We start from the raw sequence: 18,019 nt of genomic DNA, 5'->3' as shown, positions 1-18,019 counted from the left end.
AGCACTCATCTCGTTTTCAGGTCGAGGGAGCAGGTGTTTGTCCACAGACAGCTTTCTGGGTCATGTGGCCAGCATGACTAAACCACTACTGGTGCAATGGGACACCGTGATGCAAATCAGAGTGCACGGAAACACCCTTTACCTTCCTGCTGCAGCAGTACCTATTTATCTACTTGCACTGGTGTGCTTTCAAACTGCTAGGTTGGCAAGATCTGGGACAGAGCAACGGGAGCTTACCCTGTCATGGGGATATGAACCGCCAACCTTCTGATCAGCAAGCCCAAGAGGCTCAGTGGTTTAGACCACCGTGTCACCCGCATCTTCCCTAGATCTCAGACAGAAAGGAGACGAGCTTTCTTCACCCATGTTCCTCCTCCTTTCTCCTTCCTCCTTTCTCCAGCCTATCTCCAAATGACAGCACAGTAGTCTACAAACATTTTATTACATTTATACCCCACTCACTCTTCCACCATGGATCTCAAGGCGACATATGTATGACTTCCATGGGGTCCACCATCCAGGCACTTACCGGACCCACTCCTGCTTAGCTTCACCTACTTGGCAGCCTTATGTTCCTCAAGACCACCAATAGTGAAGGATCCTCCTTGGCCACTAGCCCACTGTTCTTTTAAATAACCTTTGGCAACTCCAGGTAGGACCAGGCCCATCTCCCAACTCCCATCAAGCAGCTGGAGCCTCCACATCTCCATACTGAACTCAAGCTTACAATACACACAGTGGGATCAAGTGAAAATAGCTCACAATCGACCGCTTTTATGATGTAAGCAATGACCTCATGCAAGGTTGTGGCCAGCAAGGATGGAGTCAGTTACTGCCTATAGGTATGGCAGGCTAGACTTGCCCTGTTCACATCAGAAGAGGAGGCCACCAGCTGCTTCCATCAGTGCAGTTAGATTCACACCAGAACTCCTTTGTATGATAAAAGAAAGTCATGGCTCAAGTTGTCTTCTTTGTGTGAGCACAACTCTTCTTCCTGATACGTTAGCTTTCTACATGAAAAAAGGTACTTTTCGTGTGGTGGACCTGTAAAAGAGTATTGGGAAATAATCCATAATGAATTGAAAAACATGTTTAAAAGTATTTTTCAAAATAAAAACCCAGAGTCCTTTTTGTTGGGGATAATTCAGACAGAAATTCCCAGGTGAGAAAAAAGGTTATTTATGTATGCCACTACTGCGGCCTGTGTTTTGTTAGCCCAAAAATGGAAAATGAGCGAGGTCCCAACCAAAGAAGAATGGCAACATATTGCAGACATAACATATAAAGTAAGAGAACAAGAAGAACATACGTTTAGAGAAAATTGGAAAATGTTTATTGAATATATGCGGGGAAATTGTGTACACTTGAAAACTTGGCAGGATTAAGATAAATTCAACAGTGTAAATAAGTTTTGATGGATGTAATAATGGAATACTGAATGGTTTAGTTTATGGACAATATGCAGGGATTTATGATTTGCAAAATGTACCACGGAAAGAGAGGAAGGGAAGTCATTGATATTTTAAGGATGTTTAAATGAGTATTCTAAATTGTAAAACAGAAAATTTAATAAAAGTTATATATATATATATATATATATATATATATATATATAAGAGGTGCTTTTTGTTTGTAGGGGGGCATTTGTACAAGGCACCCAAAGTGGTTCAGCTCAGGATAAACTTTAGCACCCTGTTTCCTGGCATGTCTTAACTGGGTTGGTGTTCTGGGTGGCCTCTTGACCAAAATGCTGCTGTGAAATTACCCACCCCCATTCTTCTCTGGCTGCATTCTTTGATGGCAGTAACTAAATAACTGGGGAACCACCCAGCTGAGTCCTACTCAGAGCAGACCCATTTAAAACAATTTGTAGGAATAGGACTCCTCTGAGTATGAATTCTGCTGGACAACACCCTTGGTTCCTTGCAGCACACTGAAACTTCTCCCTTGGCCCAGTCCATAACCTCTGGAAATCCCACGGTAGCAGCCAAGAAGCAGAGGAACAATAATAGTCCTTCCCAAGCCATTTATTCAGTATATTCACAGAGAGAGATGAAGGAATGCAGTCTCTCTTAGATAATGGCGTTGCTCCGAGTAGAGTCCCACCCCCTCCATCTCTCCTATTCTACGTCATCCCTGTGTCGGCTAATCTGAGCTTTCTGTCTCTGAGCTTTCTGTTCCACTGCATTCAATGCACGTCTGGTCCTGAGAGAAGGAGGGTCAGCAATGCTTTCCAAAGACACTGGGTCTCTCAGCTGTCTCTCCCCTGGTGTTTCTTCTTCCTGTTGTTCCTCTTCCAATATTTCCCAACTTCTCCCCTCTGCAGCTTCTGAACTGTGACCTTCTGCAAACCACTGTTCTAAATCCATACTGCCCTCCTGTTCTTGGGAAGGTTCAGGAGAAGGGGGTGGGTCGTCCCCACCATTCCAGCCTCTGACACCAGGATGCCCATGTCTTACTTCATGTGCGACAGCGACAACACAAGAGCTTTTCCTGCCTGAAGCGGATCTTGTATAAAAGACAGGCGCTGGTGTCATTAAAGAGGCCGTACGCTTTCCCCCACAATCTGTTGCCAACTCACACACCCTCTCCACCTTCCCGGTGCATTTTAACAACGCCATAAAACTGAACGTGGAACCGCTACCCATCTAAAGCAACCTGCAAATGTCAAGCCAAAGCCGCGGTTGTTGGATGAGATGTATACACAAGATCCCAAGGTCTTTTTTGCATTATATTTTTCTTCCACCTCAGCTGATGAAATGTGATGTGTGACAGGTGGATTCATAACAGGAAGTGCCAACAGACACTTTGCAAGTGATCTTGAGTAGCACGGAATGAAAGCCAGCACCTTTTCTTTTATAGAGCCCGGTGGTGGTGGTGGTTCTGCTCACATGATAATTGCCAGTGGTATTTGTTTTCAGCGTGATACATTAATCTTAAGAGACATGACCTTTCAGGAGATAACACTTTTATTTCTGGTGACAAGATGCAGTGTACCGTTAAGGTTCTTCATGCAAGTATATGAAACAGAAATAACTGAATGAGAATGATGGTGTCAAACAACAATGATGGGGGTGGGGTCTAGAATATAAGTCCTTTCCCCTGAAAACCAATAGCCATTTTTTAGACAGGAGCAAGTGTCCTCTCTTGAAGAAGGAAGCAGTTTCCAAATATCTGTGCCCAGCGATGCCCTTGCAGTTAGTTTGATCAAGCCCTACAGATGTGTGTGCAGATGTGTAAGCGGAACTGCCATCAGGCATCTCTCTTATGCCAGCCTTGCACCAGTCTCTGGCCAAGCAACTGGATAAATGGACAGACTTGCAAAGATGCTCGCATGACATGGTCAGACCCTTTCTCCCCATCATGGGTATGCAGAAAAGGGGGTGGAGGAATTTCCTGTCACAATCTTCCTTCTGCCAAACTTTCCCCTGCCCCATGGTTCTTGGCCCTTTGTCTTGGCAAGTGTCATGGAGTTTACAAGGTTAACCAGACCCAGACGTTCCAAGTGTCCCTATTCTCCAGGGACAGTCCCAGATTTACAGAAGCCGTCCTGTTTCTGGCCTGAAAGCAAGATGAGTCCCAGTTTCTGATTTGATCCCTGAATGTCCTCCTTTTCCATAGGACGTCCCTCTTTTCATTTGAGAAATGTTGGAGGCTATGGAGTTATGTGACCCCTGAAGGCTGTGTCCCAGCATGCTTCTGCTGCTGCTCATTTCAGTGAGAGAAGGATACTGGCCATTGTGGGCTAATGTTGATGCTGCCAGCACCAAAGAGAGGGACTAGTCATTGTGACCTTGTCCTGATGCTCAAAGAGAAAGACTGGCCATTGTGACCCCATGCTGCCATGGTAATGCTGCTTGCCTGAAGGACCATGGCTGCTTGAAGGAGAGAGACTGGCCATTGTGACCTCATGCTGAAAAAAGGTAAAGGACCCCTGGATAGTTAAGTCTAGTCAAAGGCAACTTTGGGGTTGCAGTGCTCATCTCACTTTCGGGCTGAGGGAGCTAGTGTTTGTCCACAGACAGCTTTCTGGATCATGTGAACAGCATGAGTAAACCACTTCTGGCACAACGGAGCACTGTGACAGGAGCCAGAGTGCACAGAAACACCATTTACCTTCCTGCCACAGCAGTACCTATTTATCTACTTCCACTGGTGTGCTTTCAAACTGCTAGGTTGGCAGGAGCTGGGACAGAGCAATGGGAGCTCACCCTGTTGCATGGATTTGAACCGCTGACCTTCTGATCGGCAAGCCCAAGAGGCTCAGTGGTTTAGACCACAGCGCCACCCAAATCCCTTTGTTGGAGGGTATGCAGACCTGGAATAAAAACGAGCAGCTCAGCCTTCAACCAAATTCTGCCTATTTTCCACTTGTGTAGATGAAAGTCAAAGAGAGTGACTCTCCTGTCATAAGGCTCCTATTCAGTCAAACTAAGGAAGAACAACTGAGCGTGTTCCAGTCATGTTTCTCGGAAATAAAAGCTATTCAGAGCAGCACACGGATCAGGCCCTTATCAGTTTGAGTCGTCCACATTTCCATTAGTAGCATGAATTGTTTTGGGATGCAGATTAATGCGAAAGATACAACAACAGCAGAGGCTTTTACAATCTGATTTTGGCTTTTCACGATGATAGAGCTTCACAGGTGCCGCAGCCGAGGCCCTAAAGACAAGTGTAATATGATTAGAAACAAATAAGATGCAGGGGCTGTTCAATCTCCATCACACAACCAGGCTGGGCAGCGAGATGCGAAAACTGATAGCTCGGAGGCTTCATCCGCACAAGGCAGGCGATTATGAGGCAACAAAAAGCAGACCCAGAGAGCCTTCCTATGATTATAAAAAACTGATCAGTGGCATCGTAAATGCAAAAGTGATAAACCATTATTTCAAAGGCGGTAATCACAGAGCCCAGCCACACAGTTATATTTATAGCAGAGTTGCCCAGAAAGAGCTTTCCGCCGAGCAGTAGGTCTTTGGCACTTTAGCCTATTCTGGGAAAGGGGTAATAAAAGAGGGGAGCAAAAGAGGGAAACAAAGGGAGTAAAAGAGCGAGGCAGCGCACTCATAACTCAGGGTCTTTGTAGGAGACTCACAGCTTATTACTGAAAATATGAAAGCCATGTGTTTATTTAATAATCATAAGAGCTGAAATTTCTCAAAAACGAACTGAAAATCTTAGCCACACACCCTCAAGAATATTTGACAGAATAGGATCTCCCAACTTTTATGCCCATATTCAAGAAGAGGAAGTTTCAAACACAAGGGTGATTCCAACTCAATATATTTTAATATTTCTGCAACTAGCGATGGCCTTGTGCCCTATTCCTTCCAGTTCTCCTCTCTTAACTCAGAGCTTCCTTCATCTGCCAGTATGAATTTATTGTTTCATGTGACATTGTGAGCCAAAATTTCACAGAAATGTTCTGAGAAATTCTCTGAAGATTTGCACTCCCTAAGAAGACTATTTGATTAGGTAGTAGTAGTAGTAATTTTATTATTTATACCCCACCCATTTAGTTGGATTGCCTGAGACACTCTCCACTGCCACCCACTCACAAATCACCTGGAGAATTATGGGAGGCCATCTTCACTCAGTCATAAATAAAATACTGTTATACAGTTATATCTTCTTTGATTTAAAATAAATATTAGCTAAAGAAAATACCAGGTTCTTACAGCAAAGCAAGTTTTGCCTTCTCTTAATCGTGTTGCCAGTTACCACATTTTTATTTTGTCCCATCAAACTCAATGGGGCTCATCAACATCTGACTCTACTCTATTGCTAAAGCCTCAATCAAAATACCACAAAACCCCAAATTCATCAGGGGTTAAAATGGTTTGCAACCTGATATTATCCAGTGCTGAAGTGAAACTCCTTAGGGTAAACATTCCATAGCTGGGTTGTCAATAACACAACCCACTTCATTGTAGATATTAATAATAATAATAATAATAATAATAATAATAATAATAATTGTACCCTGCCCATTTGGCTGGGTTGCCCCAGCCACACTATGTAGCTTCCAGCATATTAAAAACTTCCCTGAACAGGGCTCCCTTCAGACATCTTCTAAAGGTGTATAGTTACTTATCTCCTTGACATCGGATAAGAAGGCGTTCCATAGGGCGGGCACCACTACCAAGAAGACCCTCTGCCCGGTTCCCTGTAGCTTCACTTCTTGCAGTGAGGGAACCACCAGAAGACCCTTGGAGGTGGACCTTAGTGTCTGGGCTGAGCGATGGGGGCGGAGATGCTCCTTCAGGTATACAGGGCCAAGATCATTTAGGTCTTTGAAGGTCAGCACCAACACTCTGAATTGATGGCAGAGGCACCCAGTTGATGACTACCGATGACTACTAAGGCAGCGATCAAATTGGTCCTCTACCTGTGAATTTAATGGTGAGTCTAGTGTCTGGACTGAGAAGCCAATCCCTTCATCCTTTTAACTTTGCTCAAGCTTTCAACCTATTCTTCCATAGAACTCAACAGGATTTATTGAGAGCTGAATCAGCCTCCACTGCCATAACTCTGACACAGTTTCTATCAGGATTGATTGAATGTGATGGACACAGGGAATATGGGGTGAAATGTTGGGAAGTGGCATTTATAGAGGGAAAGAAAGAGATGGCACAGGAATTTTGAGAAAGGGAGTCTTTCTCAAATACGAGAGCCACCTTCAAATATCTTAAGGGCTGTCCAGTGGACGAGGGAACATACTTGTTTTCTCCAGCTCTGGAGGGTAGGACTCAAGGCAATGGCTTCAAGTTACAAGAAAGGAGATTCTAGCTAAACATTTTTTGGGGGGGACCTTTCTTTTTGTATAATTTTTATTAAGTTTTTCTATTTTACATTTTAGAATATTCGTTTGAAGAACCTTAAAATATGGACTAGATGATCCTTGGTCCCTTCCAACTCTAAGATTCTATTATTCTATGTTATGATAGCTAACAGCACCATCACTCCTTCTGTTCCCATTTATCTGGTGGCTGTTTGAATCTTCCCTGACCCCCTTATTGGCACCTACAATCAGTGTTTTTTTCTGGGAGTACGCAGGGGTACGCATACCCTGAAAGATTTTGTGAATCTTTGTACTTTTGTTCATTTACTGTATTTATGTTCCCCGATCTGAACTATAAAATGGTAATTTTCTTGAGTCAAAATGAGAGTACCCCTAAACATTTTTAAAGAAAAAAAGCACTGCCTACAATGATGTAGCAGCAGCATTCTTGTGCGTATTTCCAAGAGTCTATGATATCTTTAACAAAAAGAACAGAGGCACCTTTTGAGTTTTATATCCAAACTATTGTATTTTACTGAACAAAGTAGAACTTTGAACAACATATACCGTAACTGGGGCATGGGTGGTCGTGAGACCTTGGAAGTGATTCTTGGTATAGAAAGAGGGTTGTTACCAATATGTTCCATGAAACAGAAGTGGGTATGTCATTCAGCCTGATGTTACAAAATGAAGCACCTTTTTTTCTCCTCTCTCTGAGCTTGAAAACATATTACAATATGTTACATTTTTCTTTCCTGTTGTTCTGCTTTATTTTTGGCACAAAGAGAAAGCAAAATCTCACCGAGTCGCTAACAAACGTTCAAACTCACGAAGGTTCAAAAGACAAGGTTTGTCACTTTCTGGTCTCCCTTTATAGTCCTTCAGCAAATATAGACTTTCTTTTCATTGCTCTTCAGGAAGTGATGATACTGCTGAGTCATTTTTGGCTGGATACCAGACAGGGAAGCAAAAGAGAGAAGGTGAAAAAAAAAAAGGGGGGGGGAGCCAGGTAACAAGAGAGATAGCTGAATTGAAGAAAGAAGTGTAAATGCATGCTGTAATCAAGGAGTCTTGAGATCTGCCAATATTTCAAAACCCAAACATGGGAGATTTCATTATTTATATAGATTTTTTAAAAATCCTTTCCTATTTCAAAGGCTCAAGGCAGCTGGCATAAAAAATGAAGTGCTGTACATACAAATAAATAATACAAAGATTTTTCTTCTTCTTCTTCTTTGGCAATCACTTGTAGCTGAGTAAGATTGTCTTCCATAAACACGGTTTTAACAGTGGGTCTGTAAGTGACTATGGAGGCCAATTCTGGATCAACGTGTCCTTCCACAGTGGGGACATAGGTTTCCGGGCAGGAGTTGATCATGGTGAGGGTTTGCCAAGCATGCCTTCCTCTTAGCATGTTTCTCCCTTTCGTCCTGACTTTGAGTATCTTCAAAGTCCATGACACCTTTGGTAAAAGCTGTTCTCCAATTGGAGCGCTTGCAGGCCAGTGTTCCTGGTTGTTGTTGTTGTTGTTTATACTACTTTTTAAAGATTTGCTATGAGAGAGTCTTTAAACCTCTTTTGTTGACCACCAGCATTACGCTTTCCATTTTTACATTCAGAATAGAGTAGTTGCTTTGGAAGATGATAATCAGGCATCCGCACAACATGACCAGTCCAATGAAGTTGATGTTGAAAAATCATTGCTTCAACACTGGTGATCTTTGCTTCTTCCAGTACACTGGCAAAAACAACCACAACCACAAATTGTGACAGAACAAGAACCAAAGGATGTTAAACTCCCCTCCATTCTCCACCCCCCAAAGAAATGAAAACCATCAAAACCCATACTGGTCCCATTGATATACTCTTCTAACTCTTTTATTGGCAATACACCTCCCTCCTAAAGCATCCACCCTCCATATTTGGACTCCCTAAATTCATTTGAGGGTCAAGAAGTAATCACCCACCCTTCCTGTCCAGTAAGTAAATCCTCATATCTCCTTCCAACGTAGATTCTTTCCATGCCAAGGTATCCTTTAGATATACCTGGAGGCTACTCTTTCATGAGTAGATGATGCATGGCTGGAGTGTGAGTCTGAATTGTTCTACTCCAGGAGTGGGGATACCTGCATGGCTCTTTCTTGCAGAATTGGTGTTCCCCATGCCCTCCTGGCAGGATGCCAGTTCAGTGGAAGAGACTCTTAAGATGAATCTCGTTCACACTGTTCAGAAGTAGCCACCAGCCACGCGAGCTCTGAAAACTGGTTTGCATGCAGCTGCAAGAGGGCTAAAGGGGTACTTTCTTAGTGAGTAAAAAGGTAAAGGACCACTGGATGGTTAATCCAGTCAAAGGCGACTATGGGGATGTGGTGTCCATCTCAACACAGGTGGCACTGTGATCCAAACCACTGAGCCGCTTGGGCTTGTCGATCAGAAGGTCGGTGGTTTGAATCTGCTCTGGCTTCCGTCAAGGTGTTCCATTGCGCCAGAAGCAGTTAAGTCATACTGGGCACATGACCCGGAAAGCTGTCTGTGGACAAACGCCGGCTCCCTCAGCGAGATGAGTGCCATATCCCATAGTCACCTTTGACTGGACTTAACCATCCAGGGGTCCTTTATCTTTACCTTTTCTTAGTGAGTGTTTGGAAAATATTTGTATTCTGATCATTCTCTCCTGGCTCACTAGTTTAGGGCATGCATATCAATGGTGTCATGTGCACAGATTGTTGTATTGCCTCCTGGAAGTTGTAGTTTGGTTTGGTGGTTTCTGATGGATTTGAAGAGGAATGTACAGAGTAGTCCATAGTCACAGACAAAGCAGATGAATGTTTTGAACTTGGTGGCCGTTAACTTATAGTTGATCTCTCTCTCTCTCTCCCCCCCCCCCTCTCTCTCTCTCTCTCTCTCTCTCTTACTGAGTAGCTATTAAATAATCCTATTTCGTTCCATCATTAGGTGGGCTTGGTGTCTCACTGTAAATACAATGGCTAAATACAATCCAAGTGATTTGACTTGCCATTGTGTTTGTCGTGATATGACGTTCTTTCTGAGATACTATATGCAAGTCATCAAATGAGGGGGCATGGATATGGCAATTAGCCATCAGTTTGAATTTAACCTTCATCTTTAACAGGCCAAACACTTGACAAAAATGAATGTATATTGGACAAGAGTTAAACCAACATTTCTATACAGAACAGCATATGCCACATCTTCCCCCAGCTCACTGGACAGCCCAGATAATTTAGTAGGAGAAGAAATATGGATAAAACTTAACATCAGTGCCAATAGCACCAGAGTTGATCTACATGCACGATGAAGAGTGTGCAACCTTTCCGAGCTATTATTATCTTTTAGAGAGAGCAATGCAATACCGCCAGTTTCTAAAGGCACTCACCATTGTAGTATGAGGCCACTGCATTGTGAATACTTAAAATGCCCGTAGGGTCCAAGGAACCTAAATGAGATTCTAATGTTAATAAGTGCTGAGTGACCTTTACTGTTAACTATCTAATACATCTCAGGCAGACAACATGGAACCTCTGCTATGAGAGGGTCACATGGACAAGCTGCTAGCCCTTTCGATGTAATGAAAAGTCTCCCCTAAAATACAAAATGAAATGGATTTTTAAAGTGACAGTTGCTGTGTCTTCATGGTCACCTTTAAATACTTGTGAGATATGTGCCACCTCAAATTAAAAGCTATAGGTGGAGTCAAAACCTCAAGGTGCTGCAATGTAATTAAGCTGCATGAAATATGCAAAAGGCCCTATTTATAGATTGTAATAAATGGCCTGATCCAAAGCTGTTAAGTTCTATTGCTGAGATGAAAATCCGAAATGCAGGATTCATGATCAAATTCAAACGTTCACCAGATATTCTCTGCGTATTCACAGAATATTCATTCAATACTGGATACTGGCATTTGACACCCAACTGTATTTGATTTCAATATTTGATGATTGATTGCATGCAATGGTATAAAGACCTTTGCCACATTTGACAGTATATGGCAATGGGTATGCAAACTGGTTTTTATTTATATGAAGATGTATGTCACACACTTCTAGAGCTTACACACCATTAAAAATAATTTAAACAAAATATTCCACAAATAATATAATAATAATATAACAAAAGCAAAATAATCTTTGTTTTAATTATTATTTATTGCATTTCACTCACACATTTTTCTCCAAGGATCTCAAGGGGGCATACACCCTTCTATGTCTCCTCATTTAATCCCCAACAACAACCCTGTGAAGTAGGTTAGGCTGAGAGGCAGTGAGCATCATAGCTGAGTGGGGATTTGAACCCTGGTCTTTCAGGGTCTAGCCTGGCACACTAACCACTGAACAACACTGTCTCTAATAAAAACAGTCATAGGTGCAGTAGATAAAGCAAAGGCATTGGACAAAACATTGGCACTGGTAAAGCCTCCCTAAGCAGAAACATCTGCTGTGATGGGATAAAGAGTGCCACTATTTAAATGGGATCACAGAGAAGACTCTTACCTTTGTCCCATCCGCCAAACCTCCAGCATTGTCAGCGCATAGACGGTAGTCTGATAAGGGAAAAGGGATTGTTTTGATCAAAGGCGATAGAAACTCTCTCTCTAAGTGGTCCATGTTGGATGTGACGTTCACTGGTTTCCTGTTTTTCACTGTTCTCTCGGTGTTCTTTGTTTCTGAGAGGTGTTGCTTCTCTGCTCTCACAGAGGCAAGATGCATGTTTGTATTCTCTCAGCATAGAGTGTAAATAAAATAAAGAATGTAGCACATACTGCTTATCCTTCTGCTGTGTGACGACACTCTGCTTGGACTCAAGATAAGACGAGCCTGTATCAGCTTCAGCTTCAGATGGGCCGAAGCTGGTCAAAATCTCACACCCATGTGCCCCGAATACTAAATTTTAAATGAAAACATTACCTTTCAAAATTCAACTCTGAATTTTATGTGGAAAATTTCAAAGGGGAAATGTTAATATTGTTAATATATGTTAATATTTGCTTCTTCCATCCCCCCCACCGCTGCGTAATCCAATGTGTGCAGAAATACAGATGTGCACGAGATTCAGTAAAAGAAAGGCAAACAAAGTAAGCTGAAGCTACAGAAAACAGAAAGGGGAATCCTGTGGGATCCTAATGTACTTTGCCAACAGGATTCAAGGATACTCATTCAGCCACGCAGGTAGGACTTCCTAGGAGGATTCAGTTTTCCAAATGTTTTGGGGGTTGCTGGGGTTTATTTCATCCTGCAATCCTAGACATGTCCATTTAGAATTAAGCCCCACTGAGTTCAATTGGATTTCTTCCCAGGTAAGTGAACACAGGCTTGTCGCCTGGATCAATTAAGATGTGTAATCAGTTTGTTGGCGCTTTGTGGTGGAACTTTAGGTCAAACATACAGAGGGATTCTCCAAGAGTATCAAGGATCCAAGCTTTCTCAAAAACTAATGATTGAAAGTGACAGGAGACAAAACAGTCGGGATCCCCTGCAGGGAGCCTGTGAAGTGGGAAGGTTATTTGGAAACCGGTAAGACAATATCAAGAACAAGGACATGAAAAGAATAAGAGAGGTGTCCATGTTGATTAGGAGAGATGCTTTCATCCGAAGCTGCCATACCTTGACTTCAAGCCGCACACTGAAATGCATTTGACTGAAAGGAATCACTAATCAGCCAAAACATTTCCTTCACTTTCCTTGGGAAATGGAAAGAGCCTCAAACTGGCCTTTATTTATCTCTTTGAGCCAACAGAGATTCTCTTGCTTCACTGAGGTTATAGGAAATCTAAGGTCTCAAATATAGAGTAAATGTTGATAACTGCACAAGGTAAACGCACATACATAAGTATATAAACCATGTGTCTAAAATAGTACAGAAAAGCAATCCAAAAGCCATCTTGGGTCTCCTAAAGACTCTAAATATTTCCTCTGCCTCCTTAATCCCCCTCGCTTGATAACACGCAGGAAGTCAGCAGTCAGGGAAGTTCCTGAAGGGATTCCTCTCCTATATATTTGAACTTCCTTTGCATTAATTGTCATTGTTTGCCCAGATGCTCTGCATTGAGGGATGTCTGATGGACATCCTGATTGTCTCATCAAATGCTAATGTTCTGTGTAAACTGTGTCTGGAACTATGTGAAACTTGCTAAATCCCCAGGACTATCACACCTTGGCCTGCCTGAGTCACAGTAACCCCACCTTATATGTGGCGCAATTTCCGACTGTTTGTAGAGAGGGTGTCTTTCTTCTCCACACCAAAATGCAAACCCTTAAAAGAGATGCTTCTTCTTGGTTCTGGGTCTCTCTTGTGGGGGAACTCTACTGCAACAGAAAAATAAAGATCTGCCTTGCTTTCACTACATCCTGCCTCCGTCCATCCATCTCTGACCAATCATGAACTTAGGGGATTCAGACCCTTGGGTAGCAAAACCAACCACCCCTATTTTTCTATATCACTGATATATTGCAGTGATGGGCTGGTATGGAGGGACCCTGCATATAACAATTTATAAGGAGGGGAGGGATAAGGAAAAATTATAGCGACATGGCTTTTGACAATCTCAACAATCAGGTGTTTTCACACTATTCCTACCAGTGGTCAGATGAGTGGCAGTGAACCATTTTCCAAATCATGTTTTATTTTTTCAGTATCTCACCTGTTAACTTTACAGCTACCAGCAGGAACACTTCCTTGTCTCCTCCATCATCACAGACAGCAGTGAAATATCATGAAGAAGCAGTGTGAGCCTCTAGTGCATTACCACCTGATCACATGGAAGCCTGTTTCATGTTAGCTTCATTTTAGGGGGTTCCTTTTGTGTTTTTGTGTTTGTGTCTTGTTTGTTTTTGAGGCAGGGAGAGCCCACAACGTGGCACTTGGTGCTGTTGCATGTGCGTGTGACAGGGCTGGCCCAAGACATTCTGCCACCTGAGGCAAACCACCCAATGGCATCCCTGCTACAGATAAAGGGGTGAGCAGAGATCTACCGGGAATAAATATCTACATCAGGAACAAGGGGCGGGAGCAAAAGGGAATGAGCGGGAAATTCAATCCACCTTATCTGACTGGGCTTTGACCTGCTTTACCATGCTGCCTGGGCCAAACTGTCTATCAAGGATGAGGGAGCCTGTGTGCCTTTCTAAGTGTTGCTGGGCTACAACTCCCATCATCCATGACTGTTGGCTATGCTGACTGAGGGCTGATGGGAGTTGTATAGCTTTCTAGTTGTATAGCTTTCAGAGGTGTAGCTGTGTTAAGTCTGCACTATGGCAAAACCCAGCAAATCGGGTTCACAATTTGTTTGTGGCATAAGCTTCTACAAACTGGGTGGTGGGGGTGGTGGGTGGTTATTGTTTTGCTTTGTTTTTGTTTTAACTTTCAATTTTGTGCTTTTATCCTGCATTTTTATCTTGTGAACCACCCTGAGATCTCTGGATAAAGGGGGGTATATTGATGAATTGATGATGGTGGTTGAAGTGAGAATCAAAGGTGGTTGTGTGTGTGTGGGGGGGGGCCACACTGAATCACACCAGGCAGGTCCAGAGCTCAGGAGACCCCCCCCCCCAAGGGGTGGGAGAAGACCAGCAGACCTTCTCTTCACCGAGAGGCCACCATAGAAGAAGCATTGGGGGTTGCCACAAAGAAGGCAGCAGGCTCAGCCTCCAAGGAGTGTGCCACAGCCATCACTGCCATTGTGGCAGCAGTGGGGGCAGTAGACAATGCTTTCTGTGAAGGCCAAATCTGCTGCCCTTGTGGACCCTGCCACTCAAAGCAGTCACTTCCCCTTGCCTCATGGGTGAGCCAGCCATGGCTCCTGTTGAGGGCAGGCACTGTATATGGTGGAGGGGAGGGACTCATAGCGCACCAAGACCACATTATAACCTTCTCTGAATGTTGTCAAATGCTTCCCATTTTCTAGACGGGAACACTGCCACAGAAAGATAGCAACTCACCCAGGGCCACTCATGGTGAATGTTATTAAGCAAGAATTTAAGACTATCTTCAACATTTTTGCAGAGCGTGGATCACACACGCCATCAATATATGGACCCCCCCTTTTATGTTATACCCAGTGCATTTTTCTTTAAAAAAATGTTTAGGGGTACTCTCATTTTGACTCAAGAAAATCACCATTTTATAGTTCAAATCGAGGAAAAGAAATACAGTAAATGGACAAAAGTACAGAGATTCACAAAATGTTTAGGGGTATGCGTACTCCTGCATACCCCCAGAAAAAAGCACTGGTTATACCTACATCCAATTCTAAATAGATTAGTGACAGGTCAACGAGATCCAGTCTCTGATCTTGTTCATTTTGGACCGTGTCCCCATCACTTGCAAGCATGCATTTTGGATGAGGAACGGGACCACAGGGAAGCCGTTCTTAGGCTTCAAAGGTAACATTTGAGTCAGCTAGGTGCCTTCAGGTGTTCTCAAAACGCTTAAGAAAAGCAACGGGAGCTCTGTTCCAAAACAGTTGTTACAATTAGGATGACTTCTCTGGAGCGGGGAGTGTTTCTGCAGTTGCCATTTTGGACCCTCCTCGGGATGCAGCGAGGAGAGAGAAAATCTTTAAGCAGATGCTAATTGCATTACACAAAATCCAAGCGCAATTACTTCAGCATAATCAGTTCAGTTCAAACTGTGTCAGGCCCACCTGCCTTGGTTCCTTAAGGAACTAATGATAGGGGGCTTCAAAGACAGGAGATGGGAGAAATAAAGCTCTCTCTCTTTTTCCCACAGATTCATGCGTTTGCCAAAGGCTTTCATCCAAAATACCCTGAGCAAAAATATCCAGCTCAGGCTCCATATTTCTGTTCACTTGCTATCCAATTAAAGTCTCCCATGCTTGCCCTCCTATAGTACATTTATTTCAGAGTCACTGCCTGTTTTGCTTTTAACCCTCTGATAATCTGTTTATCACCAGAGAGGAAGAGAATGTATTCTTAAAAGAAGCACTAAAAGGTCACAAGGCCAATTATAATGCTGGAAGGTATTTTGATTGAACAAGAAATAAAGGATTGGTACTTAGCAGAGATGAAAGAGACAATTTGCTTCTAAAATTCTTCTCCTCTGCAGATGTTCAGGTCAAATATTCTCCAGTGATACCCTTCAGGTTGCAAAGGGAAAGGTTTAAAAACCACCGGTACCTCACATTTGACAGCATTTGAGAGTTGGCATGCAACTGGCAGTTTACAGGACTAGTTATCCAGGTTTACTATGTACACCGAATGCAACAAAGATTTGGAAGCAGGCGGACTCCGAACCCTCATTTGAGAGATAAAGAAGGGATGCCTAGGGCATCTCTTAAGAGTATTGATAGTCTAGGCCTAAATTTCTAGCCTGTAACTGAGGTTGCAAAGGCTGCTATGGCTAAACAATTGCTCTTCAAGGTGACCTGTAATTTACAAACAGCAAACACACTATTCACAAAACTGCAAAACTCAGACACATTCAAAAACAATTACTCTACAACCTCAAGCAGATGGTATCATGAGGGTGCTTCATTCTATATGATAAATCAGTTGCTTTCTGCAGTGGGAAATATATTGAGCGTAAACTTACCCTTTTCTATAAAACCATAATGGATTTTGTAAAATAATAATAATAATAAAGACAAATCAGGATGTAAGTAACTGAGGAATTCTAGGAACAAACGTCACATACACCTGCTTTCACTACAGAATGTTGCTATCTTGATGGGTGTGTGTGTACATTTATGATAATGATGGTTAATTAAAGACCCATCGTGCTGGAAAAGCAGGGGTGGAGAGCTGGCAGAAGACATGTAGGTGCCTGAAGAAGAAAATCCAAGAAGTACCCCAATGAAAAAATGTAACGATAAACCAAATAATTTACTATTACAGTAGTTGCCTTTAATGGTACCCCAAACTGCAACCCACCCTGGGCCAACCCAGGGACTGTTCACCATGCCCTGAATCAATTCCTGAATTAGTGGACAAAGGATGGGGAACAGGAAGGGTGGATAATCTGAGACTGTCCCTGAACACACCTCTGCTTTCCCCTCACTCCCCATCATCACGGAGGCCATTTTGTCAGGCAAAGGGGGTGGGGTAGGGTAGGGTAGGGGGGAGATTCGTGTTGTTGCTTCCGGTTTCTAATTCCTTCCCTTTCTCCTGTTCTCCTGAGCAACCACCACACTCTGCAGAGGAGGAAATAAAGGGCTTTCTGTGGCCAACTCAAAAGCTGCCTTTAGGGTGTAGAGGAAAGGAGGCAATTCTACGCCTTTCTGCTTCTTCTGAACCGGAAATGTGGAACCCGAAGCCCTCTACATACTGTTGAACTTCGTTTCCCATCAGCCCTGGCAAGTACGGCCAATGGACAGGGATCATGGGAGTTGGAGTTCAGCAACCTCTGGGGGCAGAAGCGCCAACTTGTGCAGAAGAGTGGGATGCTAATGACATGTGCATGACACCAGGATACTGGGAGGAGCCAAATGTGGAGGTAGCATGACTTCAATGGCTGGCAGCTCCTCTCTGGGGCTTGGCCTCATCCCACTTGATAAATACATCTGGAGATGTCAGTTAAAGTAATTTTGACATTATCGCTCTATACAGACAAATGGGCCCTACAAAAATACATCAAGTTTCGGAGGGAGACTTAAAATTTACAGCATGCTGCACGCTGAAGGGAAATTATATGAAAATGATGTATTGTTGAGATTTAACACCTACAAAATTAGCAAAAATGTATAGAACTGCTTCAAATGTATGTTGGAAGTGTAAGGAGAAGGAAGGCACTTTCTACCATATGTGGTGGATGTGCAAAATAAAAAAGCACTCTGGGAAATGATATATAATGAGTTGAAAAAAATGTTTAAAATAACATTTGTAGGGGAAAAACACAGAAGATTTTCTACTAGGAATTCTGGATGCAGAAAAACCAAAGGAGCAGAAAAGATTATTCATGTATGCGATGACAGCAGCCTGGATACTAGTGGCCCAGAGATGGAAATAAGATAAACTCCCAACCAGAGACGAATTCCTGTCTCATTACATATGCTAATTATTACATATTATTGCTTGTAAGCCGCTCTGAGCCTGGCCTTGGCTTGGGAGGGCGGGGTATAAATAAAAATTATTATTATTATTATTATTAGTATTAGTATTATTAATCATCTGCATACTAATCCTTGCTTTTTCCTGTAGGACTAATTGCAGTCGTTAACAGTCGTCAACAGGTTTACCATACCCATTGAGTCAACCACCCATC

The 18,019-nt window shown here is 42.9% G+C and overlaps 1 long non-coding RNA gene across 1 annotated transcript; it reads left to right on the top strand.

Moving 5' to 3' along the window:
- Positions 1–2,604: 2,604 nt before the first annotated feature.
- LOC307215969 lies at positions 2,605–15,642 on the top strand. The gene is made up of 4 exons (XR_013838822.1): positions 2,605–3,923; positions 7,567–7,629; positions 11,833–11,970; positions 15,530–15,642. It is a non-coding gene; the product is annotated as an uncharacterized lncRNA (long non-coding RNA).
- The last annotated feature ends 2,377 nt before the right edge of the window (positions 15,643–18,019 follow it).

This window comes from Podarcis cretensis, assembly GCF_951804945.1.
Source record: "Podarcis cretensis genome assembly, chromosome: 5".
NCBI classification, from domain to species: Eukaryota; Metazoa; Chordata; class Lepidosauria; order Squamata; family Lacertidae; genus Podarcis; species Podarcis cretensis.
This window is presented reverse-complemented; position numbering and strand designations above follow the sequence as displayed.